The 17,273-nt window shown below is 42.6% G+C and overlaps 1 long non-coding RNA gene across 1 annotated transcript in view; it reads left to right on the forward strand.

Moving 5' to 3' along the window:
- The window catches only part of LOC309614200, a 25,193-nt gene extending 16,071 nt beyond the window's left edge, over positions 1 to 9,122 (forward strand). The window contains exon 3 of the long non-coding RNA XR_014236069.1: positions 1,958 to 9,122. This is a non-coding gene — a long non-coding RNA (uncharacterized lncRNA). The remainder of the gene's footprint in view (positions 1 to 1,957) is intronic.
- Positions 9,123 to 17,273: the final 8,151 nt, after the last annotated feature.

Raw genomic sequence — 17,273 nt, forward strand, 5'->3', positions numbered from 1 at the left:
TCTGGAAAGGCTGCGTGTGGTATGATTCCAATCCTATGGCCTCCTGGAAAAGGCAAAGCTATGGAGACAGTAAAAGGATCAGTGTTTGGCAGGGGTTTGGGGCGAGGAGGGAGGATGAATTGGCAGAGCACAGAGGATTTTTAGGGCACTGAAACTACTCTGTATGATACTGCAGTGGTAGATTCATGTCATTGTACATTTGTCCAAACCCATAGAATGTATGGCACCACGAGTTACACTGATGTCAGCTCTGGACTCTGGGTGATAGTGACGTGTCAGTGTAAGTCAACTGATTGTAACCAGTGTGCCCCTCTGGTCGGGGAAGGGTGCATGTAGGTGGGCTGGGGGTAGAGGGAAATCTCTGTATTTCCCACTTGATCTTTCTGTGAACCTAAAACTGCTCTAAAAACTAACGTCTATTAACTTAAGAAGAAAAAAAAGAAAGAAAGGAGGAGCCAAAAGGGAAGAGAGAGCTGGTTCAGCTACTCAGCTACTTTTCATTTGTGTTCCTGGGGCCTCTGGGAAGCACAGAGGCTCCTGACCCGCAGGCAGCACTGTTTTCTGCTGGGAACAGTGATGCCGAGGCGCTGAGAGGCAGAGCCCCACCTGCTCGCGTTCCTTTCCCTCCCTGGGGACTGGAGTGGATCCTGTTGCCAAGGCTGGCCGCCCCCATGTGTCCCTCCGTCAGCTAAGGTGGACACTTGAGGACCCTGAGCCCGCCCCCAGCCGCTCCTCACCTGCCCCAGGCAGGATGTCCAGCCCTCGGCAGCCCCTCCAGCAGGGCCCCAGGAACTCAGGGGGCGGGGGTCGGCCATCCTTTGTCCACGGGTCTAGGAGAAAACAGGGCGTGTGGCTGGGCAGAGGTCATGCCTGCTGCTTCAGGTGGCAGCAGCTCATTGAAACAGGTCGACCCGCACCCTCCAGCCCTGCAGCTCTCTGGGTCCCAATGTGATTCATTTAAGAGGGGGCCACTGGCTACAGCCCCTAGGATCCAACACACTCGCTGACCTTGGATTTGAATTGGGCTTCCCAGGCATTTTAACTTGAGATGAACCTTTCTACCTGGAAAATGCTAAAAGAAGCTTGGCAACAAGTAAAATAGCATTTTCTAACCATTCAGTTCACGGTGATATTGAAGAGTTAGTGCAATGAATTTGAGGTAGGTGGTGCCCAACCGAGCTGACTAAACTATTCTGGGAACTTCAGAAATAGGCCAGGGTGAGGCCATGCTCCTTACACTTTTTCAGGACCCTTCTGGCTGTTTTATTTTATTTTTCTAAATGTCAAAACCAAGGAGGAAAAAAACTGGATGGGGTGTTGGTTTAAGTCATGTTAATGTGCACAGATTAATGGAGGTATTATTGAGGTTTTTCTTTAGATCTTTTGCTAAAACTATATTTTTCCTTATCTAGATCTTGCCAATTTCTTCTTTGTGTCTAAGTATTTTTAAATAGTTCTTGTTGTTATTATGAATTTTGTTGGTGTCAAAGAAGGCAATTTTTGTGTATTTTATCTTGTATCCCACCAACATGTTAAGTAGTCACATTAGTTCTCATTTTTCAGTTAACTCTCTTCAGGCTTTTGAACTACTGCAATGCAAATAATTTCATCTCTTATTTTGAACAATTTCTCTGCATGGTCCAGCCCCACCGCTGCCCCCAGCAATGTTGAAGGACAGCAGTTGTAGCAGGCATCGTTTTCTTACTCCTGACTCTCCCAGGAGTGGTTCTAGCCCAAACCATTAGACCTGATGTTTGTGACCGGTTTCTAATTAGTTCTCTTCTCCTCTTGGAAAAGATTCCTTCAATTCCTCCTTTCTTATTGCCATTCAAGTAACATTATATAATACTTGTTGAAGGCTTACTGTGTTTCAGACATTCTGTTAAGCACTGTACTTACATCATTTCATTTACGCCTTGTAACAACTCTCATTACCATTACTTCTCGCATTTTATAGATGAGGACACTGAGGCTCAGAGAGTTTAAATGACTTTCTCAAGGATCCACGAGTGGGAAGCAGTTGTGTTGGAATAGAAACCAAGGCTTCACTGACAGCAACACTTGTGCTGTATAATCTACCTGCCTCTTAAGGTATGTTGACACATGTTATAAAAGTTTTAGGCATGTCTGTTAAATGAGCAAAAGACTTTTTAGCAATATTGATATAATTGCATGATTTACTTCCAATCATTCATCCAGCTGGCAGATATTTATAGGGGGCCTGCTGTGTGTTCCAGGCACTGGTGATGTAAAGGTGAACAATTAGACAAAGTTCTTACCTTGTGAGTGTGGTGGGGGTGGAGGATAATGACAGTAAAGAAGAAAGCAAGTGAATAAGCAAGGCAGTTCTGATGGTGATTAGTACCTGAATAAAATAAACCGTGTGAGTGATGGAGAGGGTCAGGGTCCAGGGGGAGGGGGTGCTTTAGTTTCAGTGTCCAGGGAAGGACTCTGTGAGAAAGCTACATATGAGCAGAGATCTGAAAGGTGAGAAGGAGAGAGTCATGCAGAGAGCCAGGGGAACAGCAAGTGTAAATACCCTGCGTGTTAGAGCAGCAGGAAAAGGCCAGAGTTGCTGGAATGCAGTGAATGAGCACGTGGGCTCACAAAGGGGGTTGGGAGGGAAGCTCAGAGGGGCTTGAGACCTGGTCACTCCCCTAAGGAGTTTGGATGCGTTTGAGTGTGGTGCGAAGCCACTGGAGGGAGCAACGGGACTGATGTATATCAGATCTCTCCTTTATTTTATTTTATTTTATTCTATTTTTATTAATTAATTTATTTTGGCTGCGCCAGGTCTTAGGTGTGGCATGTGGGCTTCTTAGTTGAGGCATGCATGTAGGATCTAGTTCCCCAGCCAGAGATCGAACCCAGGCCCCCTGCATTGGGAGCGTGGAGTCCTACCCACTGGACCACCAGGGAAGTCCCTCAGATCTCTTCTTTAAACCGTGAACTACACTGGGACTTCCCTGGCAGTCCAGTGGTTAAGACTCCGTGCTTCCACTGCAAGGAGCACGGACCTGATCCCTGGTCAGGGAATTGTATGCTGCGGTGGCGCAGCCAAAAACAAAAAAACAAAACAAAACTGTGAGCTATGCTAATAGATTTTCTAACATCAAACCAAACTTGCATTCTTGAATATAATCTTCCATTAGTATTAAGCTATGTATAACAGGGTGGGATAGCACAAAAATAGAAACATAAGTCAATAGAACATAATAAAGAGTCCAGGAACAAATATATATTTATATTATTTACATATGAAGGAATTTGGTAATATGACAAAAATAACATTTCAAGTCAGTGGTATTGGGCAGCCTATGAAAAAAAATTTTTTTGAACTTTACTTCACATTAAGTGCAAAATTTAACTTCAGTTTGGATTAAATACAAAACCATAAAAACACAATAAGAAAATATGAGAGAATATTTTAAAATATTCTTTCAGTAAGGGAGGCTTTTTTTTAAGCAAGACATAAAATCCAGGAGTCATAAAGGGGAAGACTAACAGATTTGCCTTAATTGAATATTTCTAAATAATAATAGATGCCACAAATAAAGTTGGAGGAAAACCTCAAGCCAAGAGTCAACATTTGCAAATATATGAAAGAGCATTAATATCTTTAATGTATAAGGAACTCTTAAAATCAATAAGAAAGAAATAGAAATGAATAGAAATAGAAATAGAAATAGAATGATGGACACAGACAGGTAATTGTGGACCCAGACAGAAATAGAAAAAAGGACATAGATAATTCATAGAAGTATAAGTGACCATGATATTGAAAAGGTGCTCAATCCCACTAATGATCAAGAAAAAAACAAAGCAAGGAGCTATTATAATGACATAACAGGCTGCATTGGTGAGAACGTGGGATTAGTAGGAATCTTAGTGCATAGCTGGTGGGAGGGTAAATTAGTATGATTCTGGATCATAATGTATCATTATCTATTGTCATTAAATATCTTTGATCCAGAAGTTCCACTTCTGGGAATTTATGCTAAAGAAATAATTGGGCAAGTGCACAGAGATGTGACTATAAGGATGATCCTGAAACATTGTTTACAACAACAAGAAATTGAAGGGGAAAAAAACTAAATTTCTATCCAAAGAGGATTGGTGAAATTATTTTGGCGCAGTTAAACAGTGGAAAACTATGTGGCCATAAAAAATAATAAGGTCAAACTGGAAATGTCCACAGTGTATTTTTTTGTCTCTTAATGTTATAAAGGTTTTTTTTAAAATTCATTTATTTATTATTTATTTATTTTTGGCTGCGTTGGGTCTTCGTTGCTGCGCATGGGCTTTCTCTAGTTGTGGCGAGTGAGGGCTACTCTTTGTTGTGGTGCACGGGCTTCTCATTGCGGTGGCTTCTCTTGTTGTGGAGCACGGGCTCTAGGCGTGCGGGCTTCAGTAGTTGTGGCGCACGGGCTTAGTTGCTCCGCAGCATGTGGGATCTTCCTGGACCAGGGCTCGAACCCATGTCTCCTGCATTGGCAGGCAGATTCTTAACCACTGTGCCACCAGGGAAGCCCTGTTATAAAGGTTTTAATCACTTTTTTGAGGTATAATTTTTTCTTAAATGAGAATCATATATATATATTTTTTAAAAATTATTTATTTTATCATTTATTTGGTTGCACCAGGTCTTAGTTGCGGCTGGCAGGTTCCTTAGTTGTGGCATGCGAACTTTTAGTTGCGGCATGCACGTGGGATCTAGTTCCCTGACTAGGGATTGAACCCGGGCTCCCTGCATTGGGAGCATGGAGTCTTAACCACTGTGCCACCAGGGAAGTCCTGAAGTATAATTTATATAAAATAAAATGCACGCATTTCAAATAGAGTTATATGAGTTCTGACAAATGTATACACCTGTGTAACATCTACCACAATCAAGTCACTGAGCATTTCTTTCTCCCAAAAAGTGATCCCTCATGCCCCTTTGCTGTCTACCCCAACCACACCCCTCTGGCCCTGAGCCATCCATCTGCTTTTTTCACTATAGATTAGTTTTACCTTTTCTAGAATTTCAATTTTTTTTTCCACTTTTTAAAAATTGTGGTAAAATTCATATAACATAATTACTATCTTAACCATTTTTAAGTGTACAGGTCAGTGGTATTAAGTGTATTCACACTGTTGTGCAACCATCACCACCATCATCCCCTTAACTCTCTTTATCTTGTAAAACTGAAACTCTATACCCATTAAACAACAACTCCCTATGCTCCCCTCCTCCCTAGCCCCGGGCAACCACCACTGTACTTTCTGTCTTTATGATTTTGATGACTCTAAGTACCTCATATAAGTAGAATCATACAGTATTGGTCTTTTTGCATCTGGCCTCTTTCACTGAGCATAATGTTTTCCAGGTTCATCCATATTGCAACATGTATCAGAATTTTGTTCCCTTTTATGGTTGAATAATATTCCATTGTATGTAGGTACCATATTTTGCTTATCCATTCACCTGTCAGTGAGTACTTGGGCTGCTTTTATGTTTTAGCTTTGGTAAATAATGCTGCTACAAACATGGGTGTACAAGGGTGAACTCTTTAAGACCCTGCTTGCAATTCTTTAGGGTTTATACCCAGAAGTGGAATGGCTGGATCATATGGTAACTCTATTTTTAATTTTTTGAGGAGCTGCCACACTGTTTTCCAAAGCAGCTTTAGCATCTACTTTCCCACCAACAATGCACAGGGTTCCAATTTCTCCACATTCTCACCAGTACTTCTTGTTTTCTGGTTTTTTGATAGCAGCCATCCTAATGGGTGTGAGGTGGTATTTCATTGTAGTCTTGACGTGTGTTTCCTCAATGATTAGTAATGTTGAGCATCTTTTCGTGTGCTTATTGGCCATTTATATGTCTTCTTTGGAGAAATATCTATTCAAATCCTTTGCCCATTTTTCAATCAGGTTGTTTGGGTTTTTTGTTGTTGTTGAGTTTTAGGAGTTCTCTATATATTCTGGATATTAAATCCTTATCAGATACATGATTTGCAAATATTTTCTCCCATCCTGTGGGTTGTTTTTGTACTCTGTGGATAGTGTCTTTTGATGTACAAAATTGTTTAATTTTCATGAAGTCCAATTTGTCTAATTTTTCTTTTGTTACCTGTGCTTTTGGTGTCATAGCCAAGAAGTAATTGCCAAATCCAATGTTGTGAAGCTTTGTCCTCTGTTTTCTTCTAAGAGTTTTATTGGTTTAGGTCTTACATTTATCCATTGTGAGTTAATTTTTGTATATGGTATTAGGTAAGGATCCAACTTTATTCTTTTGTATGTGGATATCCAGTTTTCATAGCACCATTTGTTGAAAAGACTGTCATTTTCTGATTGAATGGTCATGGCACCCTTGTCAAAAATCATTTGACCATATACATGAGGGTTTATTTCTGGGATCTCTATTCTATTCCATTGGTCTACATGTCTGTCTTTATGCTAATACCATACTCCTTTGATTACTGCCACTTTGTGGTAAATTTTGAAATTAAGAAGTGTGGGTCCTCTAGTTTTGTTCCTTTTTTTTTTTTTTAATACAGCAGGTTCTTATTTAGTTTTGTTCTTTTTCAAGATTGTTTTGGCTATTTGGGGTGCCTTGAAATTCCATGTGAATTTTAAGTTGGGTTTTTATATTTCTGCAAAAAAAAAATGTCATTGAGACTTTGATAGGGATTGCACTGAATCTGTAGCTAGCTTTCAGTAGTATTGACATTTTAACAATATTAAGTCTTCAAATTCATGAACATGGGATGTGTTTCCATTAACTTATGTCTTCTTTAATTCAGCAGTGTTTTGTAGTTTTCATTGTACAGGTCTTTTACCTCCTTGGTTAAGTTAATTCCTAAGCATTTTATTCTTTTTGATGCTATTGTGAATGGAATCATTTTTGTGATTTCCTTTTCAGGTTGTTCATTGTTCATGTATAGAAATGAAGGTGAATTTTGTGTGTTGACTTTGTATCCTGCTACTTTGATGAATTCACTTATTAGTTCTAACAATTGTTTTGTGGAATCTTTAGGATTTTCTGCATAAAAAATCGTATCTGCAAACAGATGATTTTACTTCTTCCTTTCCAATTTGGATGACTTTTCTGTGTGGCCTTTTATGGCCACATAATTTTCCACTGTATAACTTAGCCATAATAATTTTACCAATCTTCTTTGGATAAAAATTTCATTTTTTCCTCTTCAGTTTCTTTTTCTTACCTAATTGCTCTGGCTAGAACTTCCAGTACTATGTTGAATAGAAGTGGTGAAAACAGGCATCCTTACCTTGTTCCCAATGTTAGAAGAATCACTATCAGTCTTTCATCATTGAGTATGATGTTTGCTGTGGGTTTTTATTATGTGGAGATAGATTCCTTCTATTCCTAGCTTACTGAGCGTTCGTATAGTGAAAGGGTGTTCAATTTTGTCAAATGCTTTTTCTGTGTCAGTTGAGATGTTCATGTGGGTTTTTTCCTTCCTTTTGTTTATGTGGCATATTACATTGGTTGATTTTCCTATGTTGAACCATCCTTGTATTCCGTGAATAAATTCCATTTGGTTTTTGTTGAAGATTTTTGCATCAGTGTTCATAAGGGATATCTATGTTTTTCTTTTCTTATAGTGTCTTTGTTTGGCTCTGGTATCAGTGTAATGCTGGCCTCATAGAATGGGTTGGGAAATGTTCTCTCCTTTTCAACTTTTCAGAAAATTTTGAGAAGGATTGGTATTACTTCTTTAAATGTTTGGTAGAATTCACTAGTGAATATATATATATATATTTTGCCTGCACCACATGGCATGTGGAATCTTAGGTCCTTGACCAGGGATCGAACCCACGTCCCCTGCATTGGAAGCACAGAGTCTTAACCACCAGACTGCCAGAGAAGTCCCTCTTTTCTAGTTTTAGTAATTTGAGTCGTCTTTTTCCTTAGTCCATCTAGCAAAAGATTCGTCAATTTTATTAATCTTTTTGAAGAACCAACTTTTGGTGTCATTGATTTTTCTCTATCGTTTTTCTATTCTCTGTTTTATTTTTATTATTTCCTTCCTTAATGCTAGGTTTGGGTTTAGTTTGTTCTTTTTTTTTTAGTTTCTTAAGTTGTAAAGTTAGGTTGTAGATTTGAGATCTTTCCCATTTTTTAATATAAGTACTTATAGCTATCAGTTTCCTCCCTTAGCACCACTTTCACTGTGTCCCATAAGTTTGGCATGTTGTGTTTTCATTTTTATTCATCTCTGAGTATTTTTTAATTTTCCTTGTGAATTCTTCCTTAATACATTAGTGATTTAAAAGTGTGTTGTTTGGGCTTCCCTGGTGGCGCAGTGGTTGGGAGTCCGCCTGCCAACGCGGGGGACATGGGTTCAGGCCCTGGTCCGGGAGGATCCCACATGCCACGGAGTGACTGGGCTTGTGCACCACAGCTGCTGAGCCTGTGCTCTGGGGCCTGTGAGCCACAGCTGCTGAGCCCGTGCACCGTAATTACTGAAGCCCGAGTGCCTGGAGCCTGTGCTCTGTGACAGGAGAGGCCACCATGGTGAGAGGCCCATGCACTTCAGCGAAGAGTGACCCCTGCTTGCCGGAACTGGAGGGAGCCGGCGCTCCGCAGCAAGGACCCAACACAGCCAAAAATAAATAAAAATAAAATAAATTTTAAAAAAATAGTGTATTGTGTAATTTCTGCAATTTCATGAATTTTCCAGTTTTCCTTCTGTTATTTATTTCTAACTTCATCCCACTGTGGTTAGAGAAGATACTTTGTATAATATCTATCTTTCAAAGTCTCTAAAGACTTAATTTGTAGCCTAACATATGGTCAGTTCTGTTAAAATCCCATGTGCAGTTGAAAAGAATATTCTCTTGTTGGGTAGAGTATTCTGTGTGTATCTGTTAGATCTAATTGTGTTAAGACTTCTATTTTGTTATTTGTCTTCTGTCTGGTTGTTCTATGCATTATTGTGAGTGGGTTATTAAAGTATCCAACTATTATTTTGGAACTATTTCTCCCTTCAGTCCTGTCAGTTTTTGCTTCATATGTTTTAATGGTCTTTCATTAGGTATATAATGTTTATAATTGTTATATCTTCTTGCTGTTTTGAATCTTTTATTAATATAAAATGTCCTTCTTTGTCTCTTGTAACCTTTTTTGATTTTAAAGCCTTTTTTGTCTGATATCAGTATAGCTTCCCCTACTCTCTTTTGGTTACTATTGTCATGGAATGTATTTTTTAGTTTTTTTGGGTGGGGCCATGCTGCATGGCTTGTGGGATCTCAGTTCCCCAACTAAGGATTGAACCTGAGCCACAGCAGTGAAAGCCCGGAATCCTAACCACTAGGCCACCAGGGAACTCCCCATGGAATATCTTTTTTTGTCCTTTCATTGTCAACCTATTTGTGTCTTTGGATCTAAAGTTAATCTCTCATAAAGTTAGACATCATGTAGTTGGATCACATGGTTTTCTCCATTCTGCCAATCTCTGTCTTTTGATTAGAGAGTTTAACCCATTTACGTTTAAAGTAATTGCTGATAAGAAGGGACTTACTTCTGTCATTGTGCTATTTGTTTTTATTCTGCGTTATTACTTTCCCCCCTCATTTCTTGCATTACCGTCTTCTTTTGTATTTAGTTGATTTTTTGTATTGAAATGTTAAAATTCCTTTTTCATTTCCTTTTGTGTATATATTTTAGTTATTTTCTTTGTGGTTACCATGGGTTACATTTAATATGCTAAAGTTATAATACTCTAATTTAAATTTATACCAGCTTAACTTCAATAACAAACAAAAACTTTGCTCCTTTACAGCTCTGTCCCCACCCCTTTTGGTTGTTGATGTCAAAGTATTACACCTTTATACATTGTGTGCCCCCCAAACATAAACTAATAGTTTTAAAAAATTCTTTAGTCTCTTATATTATGTAGAAAACAAAATTTGGAGTTACAAACCAAAGATATAGTAATATTAGCTTGTACACTAATAATTGTTTTTTTTCTCTAAATACATTAGTATCTTAAATCATGTAGAAAACAAAAGTGCAGTTATAAATCATTGTTACTAGCGTTTATAATTGCCCATGTGTTGACTTTTGTTGAGATCTTTATTTCTCCATATGACTTTGAGTTACTACTGTCTAGTGCTCAGGACTCCCCTGAGCATTTCTTGCAGGGAAGGTCATGGTCATGAACTCCCTCAGCTTTTGTTTATCTGGGAATGTCTTAATTTCTCCCTTAATTTTTTTAAATAAATTTATTTATTTTATTATTTTATTTTATCTATTTATTGTTTCTGGCTGCGTTGGGTCTTCGTTGCTGTGCGTGGGCTTTTCTCGTTGCGGCGAGTGGGGGCTACTCTTCTTTGCGGTTTGCAGGTTACTCATTGTGGTGGCTTCTCTTGTTGAGGAGCATGGGCTCTAGGCGCACCGGCTTCAGTAGTTGTGGCACATGGGCTCAGTAGTTGTGGCTCGTGGGCTCTAGAGCGCAGGCTCAGTAGTTGTGGCTCACGGGCCTAGCTGCCCCGCGGCATGTGGGATCTTCCTGGACCAGGGATCGAACCCGTGTCCCCTGCACTGGCAGGCGGATTCTCAACCACTGCGCTACCAGGGAAGCCCCTCCCTTAATTTTGAAGGGCAGTTTTGCTGGATATAAGACTCTTCGTTGATAGGTTTTTTTCTTTGAGCTATTTGAATATGTCAGCCTACTCTTTTCTGGCCTCCAAAGTTTCTGATGAGAAGTCTGTTGATAATCTTATTGAGGATCCCTTGTGTGTGATGATTTTCTTCTCTCTTGCTGATTTCAAGATTGTCTTTGTTTTTTGAAGGTTTGATTATAATGTGTCTAGGTGTGGGTCTTTTTGAATTAATCTTACTTGGAGTTTGTTGAGCTTCCTGTATGGTTTACAATGTATTTAAAAAAAATTTTTTTTTAATTAATTAATTTAATTTATTTTTGGCTGCATTGGGTCTTCGTTTCTGCGAGCGGGCTTTCTCTAGTTGTGGTGAGCAGGGGCTACTCTTTGTTGCAGTGCACAGGCGTCTCATTGCGGTGGCTTCTCTTGTTGCAGAGCCCGGGCTCTAGGCATGCAGGCTTCAGTAGTTGTGGCACGTGGGCTCAGTAGTTGCAGCATGCAGGCTCAGTAGTTGTGGCTCACGGGCTCTAGAGCGCAGGCTCAGTAGTTGTGGCATACGGGCTTAGTTGCTCCGTGGCATGTGGGATCTTCCCGGACCAGGGCTCGAACCCATGTCCCCTGCATTGGCAGGCAGATTCTTAACCACTGCGCTACCAGGGAAGCCCTACAATGTATTTTTATGTGGGAAAAAAAATCAATGTGCAGAGGAGAATTATGATAGGATACCTTTATGTTTTAAAAAGAAAATAGGTTACTGTTTTTGTCTGGCTAGAGATTAGCTGGAAATATTTGACAGTGGGATTAAGGAATTGTTTCTTATTTTGTAAATTTTGATTGCTTAGATTTTGCTAACTAATGTGTATTGCTTCCCCTCATTTAAATAGATTGCTTATAGAATTATAAAAGTAAAACATTAAAATCATTTAAATAATACAAAAGTAAGTAAAGTATATACCTCACTTCCACTCCCCAGGGGTGACCTCTTCTAGTTGATGATTTTTTTTTTTTAAAGTAGGTGCTAGTGCAATAGGGCAAATGAAAGAAATAAAAGACATCAAGATTGGAAAAGGAAAGAATAAAACTGTCACTATTCACAGTTGACATGACTGTATACTTTGAAAATCCAAAAGAATCTACAATAGAACTATTAGAACTAATACATGAACTTAACAAGGTTTCTGGACACAAGGTCAATACACAAAAAGATCAGTTATATTTCTACTTACTAGCAACACTCAAGTAAAAAGTAAAAATTTTAAATACCATTTAAAAAATCAAATATATAAGAATAAATCTAGGGACTTCCCTGGTGGTCCAGTGGCTAAGACTCCACGCTCCCAATGCAGGGGGCCTGGTTTTAATCCCTGGTCAGGGAACTAGATCCCACATGCTGCAACTAAGAGTTCACATGCCGCAACTAAAGATCCCACATGCTGCAACAAAGATCCTGCATGCTGCAACTAAGACCCAGCATAGCCAAATAAATAAATAAATATTAAAAAAAGAATAAATCTAGCAAAAAAATTTGCATGACCTCCACACTCAAAACTATAAAACAATACTAAGAGAAATTAAAGAAGACCTAAAGTAGGGATTTGCCATATTCATGGATTGAAAGACTCAGTATTATTAAGATGATCTATAGATTGACATCCCAATCAAAATCCCAGCAGGCTTTTTGGAGGGGGGTGGGGAGGGTGGAAATTGGTAAGCTGATTCTAAAACATAAACAAAAGACCCTGAAATAGACAAAATAATCTTGAAGAAGAAGAACAAAGCCTGAGGACTTACACTACACAATATCAAGACTTAGTATAGAGCTATAGGTATTGGTACAAGGGCAGACAAATAGACCAGTGCACTAGAATAGAGGGTCCAGAAACAGACCCACACATATATGGGCACCTGATTTATAACAAGGCCTCCACTGCAATTCAGTGGGCATTAAATTGTGCTGGCTAATGGGATATTCATATGGGGAAAGTGAACCTTGACCTCTACCTCACACCGTACACAAAACATTAATTCAAGCTGATCATAGATCTAAATGTGAATGCTAACACAGTCAAGCCTTAGAAAAAATACAGGATCAAAATATCTTTTTGAACTTGGTCTAGGTAAAGATTAAACAGAACACAAAAAGCACTAACCATGAAAGAAAAGAACAATATATTGAGATTCATTAAAATTAGGAATATCTGTTCATTAGAAGACAGCATTAAAAGGTGAAAAACCAAACCATGGACTAGGAGACAACATCCCCAACACATTAATCAATCAGTAAGAAACAGACACCTGATGATAAACTGAGCCAAAAATTGAAAGAATGTCACTGCAGAGAATATCATTAGTAATCAGAAAATGAAAATTAAGATCACTCTGGGAAAATGTTTGGTAACGATAAGACTAAATATGCATATTTCTGTGACCCAGTAATTTCCCTCCTGGGTATATACCCAACAGAAACGAGTGTTTATGTCCACCAAAACCCAGATCAGAATATTTATGTCAGCTTTATTCATAAAGTCCAGAAGAGTGGAAACAACCAATGTCCATCAACAAAAGATTGAGATTTTTTTTGGAATGTTCATACAATCAAATCCTACATCATAAAGAAACAGAATAAGCTACTGATATCCTCAGCACTATGGCTGACTCTCGCAGACATTGTGAGTGAAAGAAGTCTGACAAAAGAGACACACTCTTGTGATTCCATTTGTAGGGAGTTTAAAGTCAGGCCAAACCAATCTGAAAAGATAGAAGTCAAAGTAGTGGTTACACTTGGAGGCGGTTCTGACTGGACAGGGCATGAGGGAGCCTTCTAGGGTGCTGGAAACTTCTATCTACTAATCTGGATGGTGTACACACAGGCGTACACATATATAAAAATCCATTGAGCTCTCTTTACTAAGTTATACCTCAATTTAGAGAACGTTATGCTAGCAGCTATCTAAACGTTCAAATGTATGTAAACCAAAATGAAGCACTGTTACTGCAGCCTCTTAGTGCATGAGCTGGGACACTCAGGCCTCTGTCCTGCTCTCAGGGCGATGTCAGGGTGTGGCCCAGGGCTGGACACAGCCTCCTGCATTGGATGTCCAGGTACACCCACCAGGTAACAGACTATGCCTCGGTGGGGGTGGGGTGGTGGCCTGGAGCATGCAGGACCATGTTGAAGAAGGGCCAGGCTCAGTGCCTCTCAGCTCTGGCAGGACATTTTCTGGAGCACTATATATTTTTTTAATTTAAAATTTTTGTTGTGGTAAAGTGTACATAACATAAAATTTACTATTTTAACTATTTTTTAAGTATTCAATTCAGTGACATTAAGTACATTTATAGTGTTGTGCAACCATCACCACCATCCACCTCTAGAACTTTTTCATCCTCCCAAATGGAAACTCTGTACTCGTTAAGCACTGACTCCCCAGCCCCTGGTAACCACCATTCCACTTTCTGTTTATATGAATCTGACATCTCTAGGTACCTCATGTAAGTGGGATCACACAGTATTTGTCCCTTTGCATCTGGCCTCTTTGAGCATAATGTTTTCCAGGCTCATCCAAGTTGTAACAGGTATTATAATTTCATTCCTTTTAAGGCTAAATCATATTCCAGTTTATGGATGGACCACATTTTGTTTATTCATCCATTCGTCAATAGATATTATACTTAGGTTGTTTCCACCTTTTGGCTCTTGTGAATAATGCTGCTGTGAACGTGGGAGTACAAATAGCAGTTCAGGGCCCTGCTTTCAACTCTTTTGGGTGTATACCCAGAAGTGGAATTGCTGGATTTTATGGTCATTCTATGGAGCACTATTTTAAAAAAGCCACTGCTTAGCCTAACTGCACAGAGATTTCACTGGTCTGGGGTAGAGCCCCCACATGGATGCATTTTAAAGCTACCCAGGTGATTCTAATGAGCAGCCAGAGTTGAGAACCACTGGGCCAGAGAGAGGCTAGGAAAGTGACAAAGAAGGGACAGCAGAAGGCGAGAGTGAGCGGGAGGAAGAGGCCGGCCTGCGTGTGCCTGGGAAGGTGGGAGGGTGAGCTCCTTGCCTCTGGGTCCCATCAGCCACTCAGCAGTGGGGCCAACATTCCCTCCTGATCAGACACCCATCTTTCTTGCCCCACTGAGCTCGCCTAGGGTTGCCAGATTTAGCAAATTAAGATGCAGGACGCCCAGTGAAATTTGAATTTCAGACAAACAACAAATAATTCTTTTAGTATATCTTATGTACTACTTGGGACATACTTATACTTAAAAAAAAAAAACCTCATTGTTTATCTGAGATTCAGTATTAACAGGGTGTTCTGTTATCTGGCACCCCTACGCAGGCCCCACTCAGATAAGAGCCCCCCCAACCTGGCCTTCACCTTTGGACACCTTGTCCCAACAAGAACAGAAGAGGAGACCCCAGCAGTTGGCCCAGGAGCCACACCATTCCCATGACCTCCCAGAGCCAGCAGCGGCTGAGGGTGGCTACCTGGCCACCTGTGTGGACAGCCCTGCTTGCAGCCCCAGATGCCACCCTCACAGGGTGGAACCTACCACAGGCTTCTGAGCAGGGTGACATCCGGTGGCCACACATGCCACCAGGGACAGCCAGGTAGACCCTGCCCAGTGTAGACAGTCTCTGGTGAGCAGCAGGAGGCCTGAGAGCCCAGCTTAAAGGGAAGAAGACTGAGGGAGGGTGGGCCTTGGATCGCCTTGGGGGCTTTTAGGGCCAGAGGGCGGCCAGTCTGCAGAGGGTCTGTGCTGTAGCGGGCAGGGCAAGGCCAGACAGACGCAGGGCCGGGGGTCCACGGCCACCTCCCTGGAGTAGGGCTTCCCCGCTCCCATGCATCCTCCAGTGCTTCATCCATGGGGCAGGACACAGCTAAGGGCCTGCGCGCCCTTGTGCTGGAATCACTCAGACCCTGTCCCTCAGGCTCCACAGCTGGGCTTCTGTCTCATCCCTGAGGCCCTGGCCCCGATTTCCTCATTGTCTCTACCAACAAGGCCTGGTTTGTCCTACGCTTTCCTTCCAGGGGCCCCAGTCCCGTCTGCCAGGCCTGTGTGAGAGCAGCAGGCCTCCACTCTGCCCACCTGCACTTGGTGACTGTGGGGCCTGCAGTGCTGCCCTCCCTCCTGGGCTGCCCATGTCCCAGGCCACAGCTTCTCGGATGTTCCTGTCTCCTGACTCCTGCCCCTGCCCCCTGCCCCCCAGGGCCCGAGACTTCAGTTCTCAGCCCTCTTAGGTTGCGCCCCCCACCATGACCGCTGACCACCTGAGACCAAACAGCCTTTCCCAGAGGAGGGAGGAAGCAGTGCCTTCACCGCGAGACACGGCTCTCCTAACTTCACTGCCCTGGAACCCTCTTGGGGACCGGGACAGGCTCAACCCTGGGGATCCTGGCACCCCTGGGACAGAGGAGGAGGTGCCCAGCCTGCACCCCCACCTGGGAGCCAGCTGCAGGTTTCCCTGTAATGGCCAAGGGTGAGCCCTAGGGCTCAGGGAAAGCATGTGTGTCCTTTGAGGGGACGGGGAAAAACTCTGGGACCCAGGAGCCTGGCCGCAGGGAAGGGCCCTATGACCAATAGCCACCCTGGACCAGCTGTATGGCACCTCTTCTGAGAAAGCCTCTGTGATTACCGTCCATCTCAGAATGATGAACCTCACCTCCATCCGAGGGCGCAGCTGGGAGAGGCCCCTGGGGACTGCTCACCCAACATTAGGGCGACATTTATGGAGCAGGCACTGGGTGATAGACCCCCACCCCACCTGCACCACCTCCCTTGGTCCTCAGGACCCTGGGCAGGTCTGGTATTGTCCCCTCCATCTTAAGGGAGGAAGGGGGATGCTAGAATGGTGCCCAGGTCTGCTGATGCCAAGTTTAACCACTGGGCTGCACTGCTCAATATCACCTCTGCCTGCCTGCAGCACTTTCCAGCTACTTCCTGCTCCTCCTGTCCCATCATTGGTACCTGGGGTGCTGGGCTTTGTCGCCTTGGCCCATTGTGGGCTGTCCTTAGGCATCTGTTTGCTTATTTCACACCGTTATCTAGTCCTTCCCAGCAGCTCCTGGCACCCATGGGGACACCTTCCTGGAGTTGCCCCAGCCACCACTCCACAGAGTGGCTCAGGCCTTCAAAGTCATGGTCCTTTCTGCCAGCTGTCTCCTCTTCCTCCCCCATCCTGCACTGAGGCAGTCTGGACTCGACTTACCTCCTGGGCCTCATTGCCCCAGGGATGCCACCAACGCTGGGGGGCCGGGGGGGGTCCATCCCAGCGCTCCTGGGCTCAGCCCTGCTCCAGTGGACAGAGGCAGCTGGGTGGGTGTGAGGATGTCCTGGGAATCCCTGTGGCTGGTCACCTGGTCCCCGAGCCGTCAGGATCTGTCCAGGGCAGGAGTGAAGCCCTGTCTGGAGGGATCAGGAGGTGCTGACCGTGCAGGGCAGCAGGGCCGCGGCCTGCCAGCTCCCGCACTCCCCCGAGCCCACCGGCTGTCACGGCAGCCGGGGCTCCTCACCTCTTCCTGTGCCGGGCTCCACCTCAACCCTCCTTCCTGTCTGATTTCAAAAGCCAACAACCTTACAGACAAATCAGTGAGCTGCAGCTGCCTCGGGCCAGCTCTCTGGCTTTGTCACCACCCTGTAAGTCAGAGGCAGGGGTGACG

The sequence above is a fragment of the Balaenoptera borealis genome (genome assembly GCF_965194805.1).
Source record: "Balaenoptera borealis genome assembly, chromosome: 16".
Classification (NCBI taxonomy): Eukaryota; Metazoa; Chordata; class Mammalia; order Artiodactyla; family Balaenopteridae; genus Balaenoptera; species Balaenoptera borealis.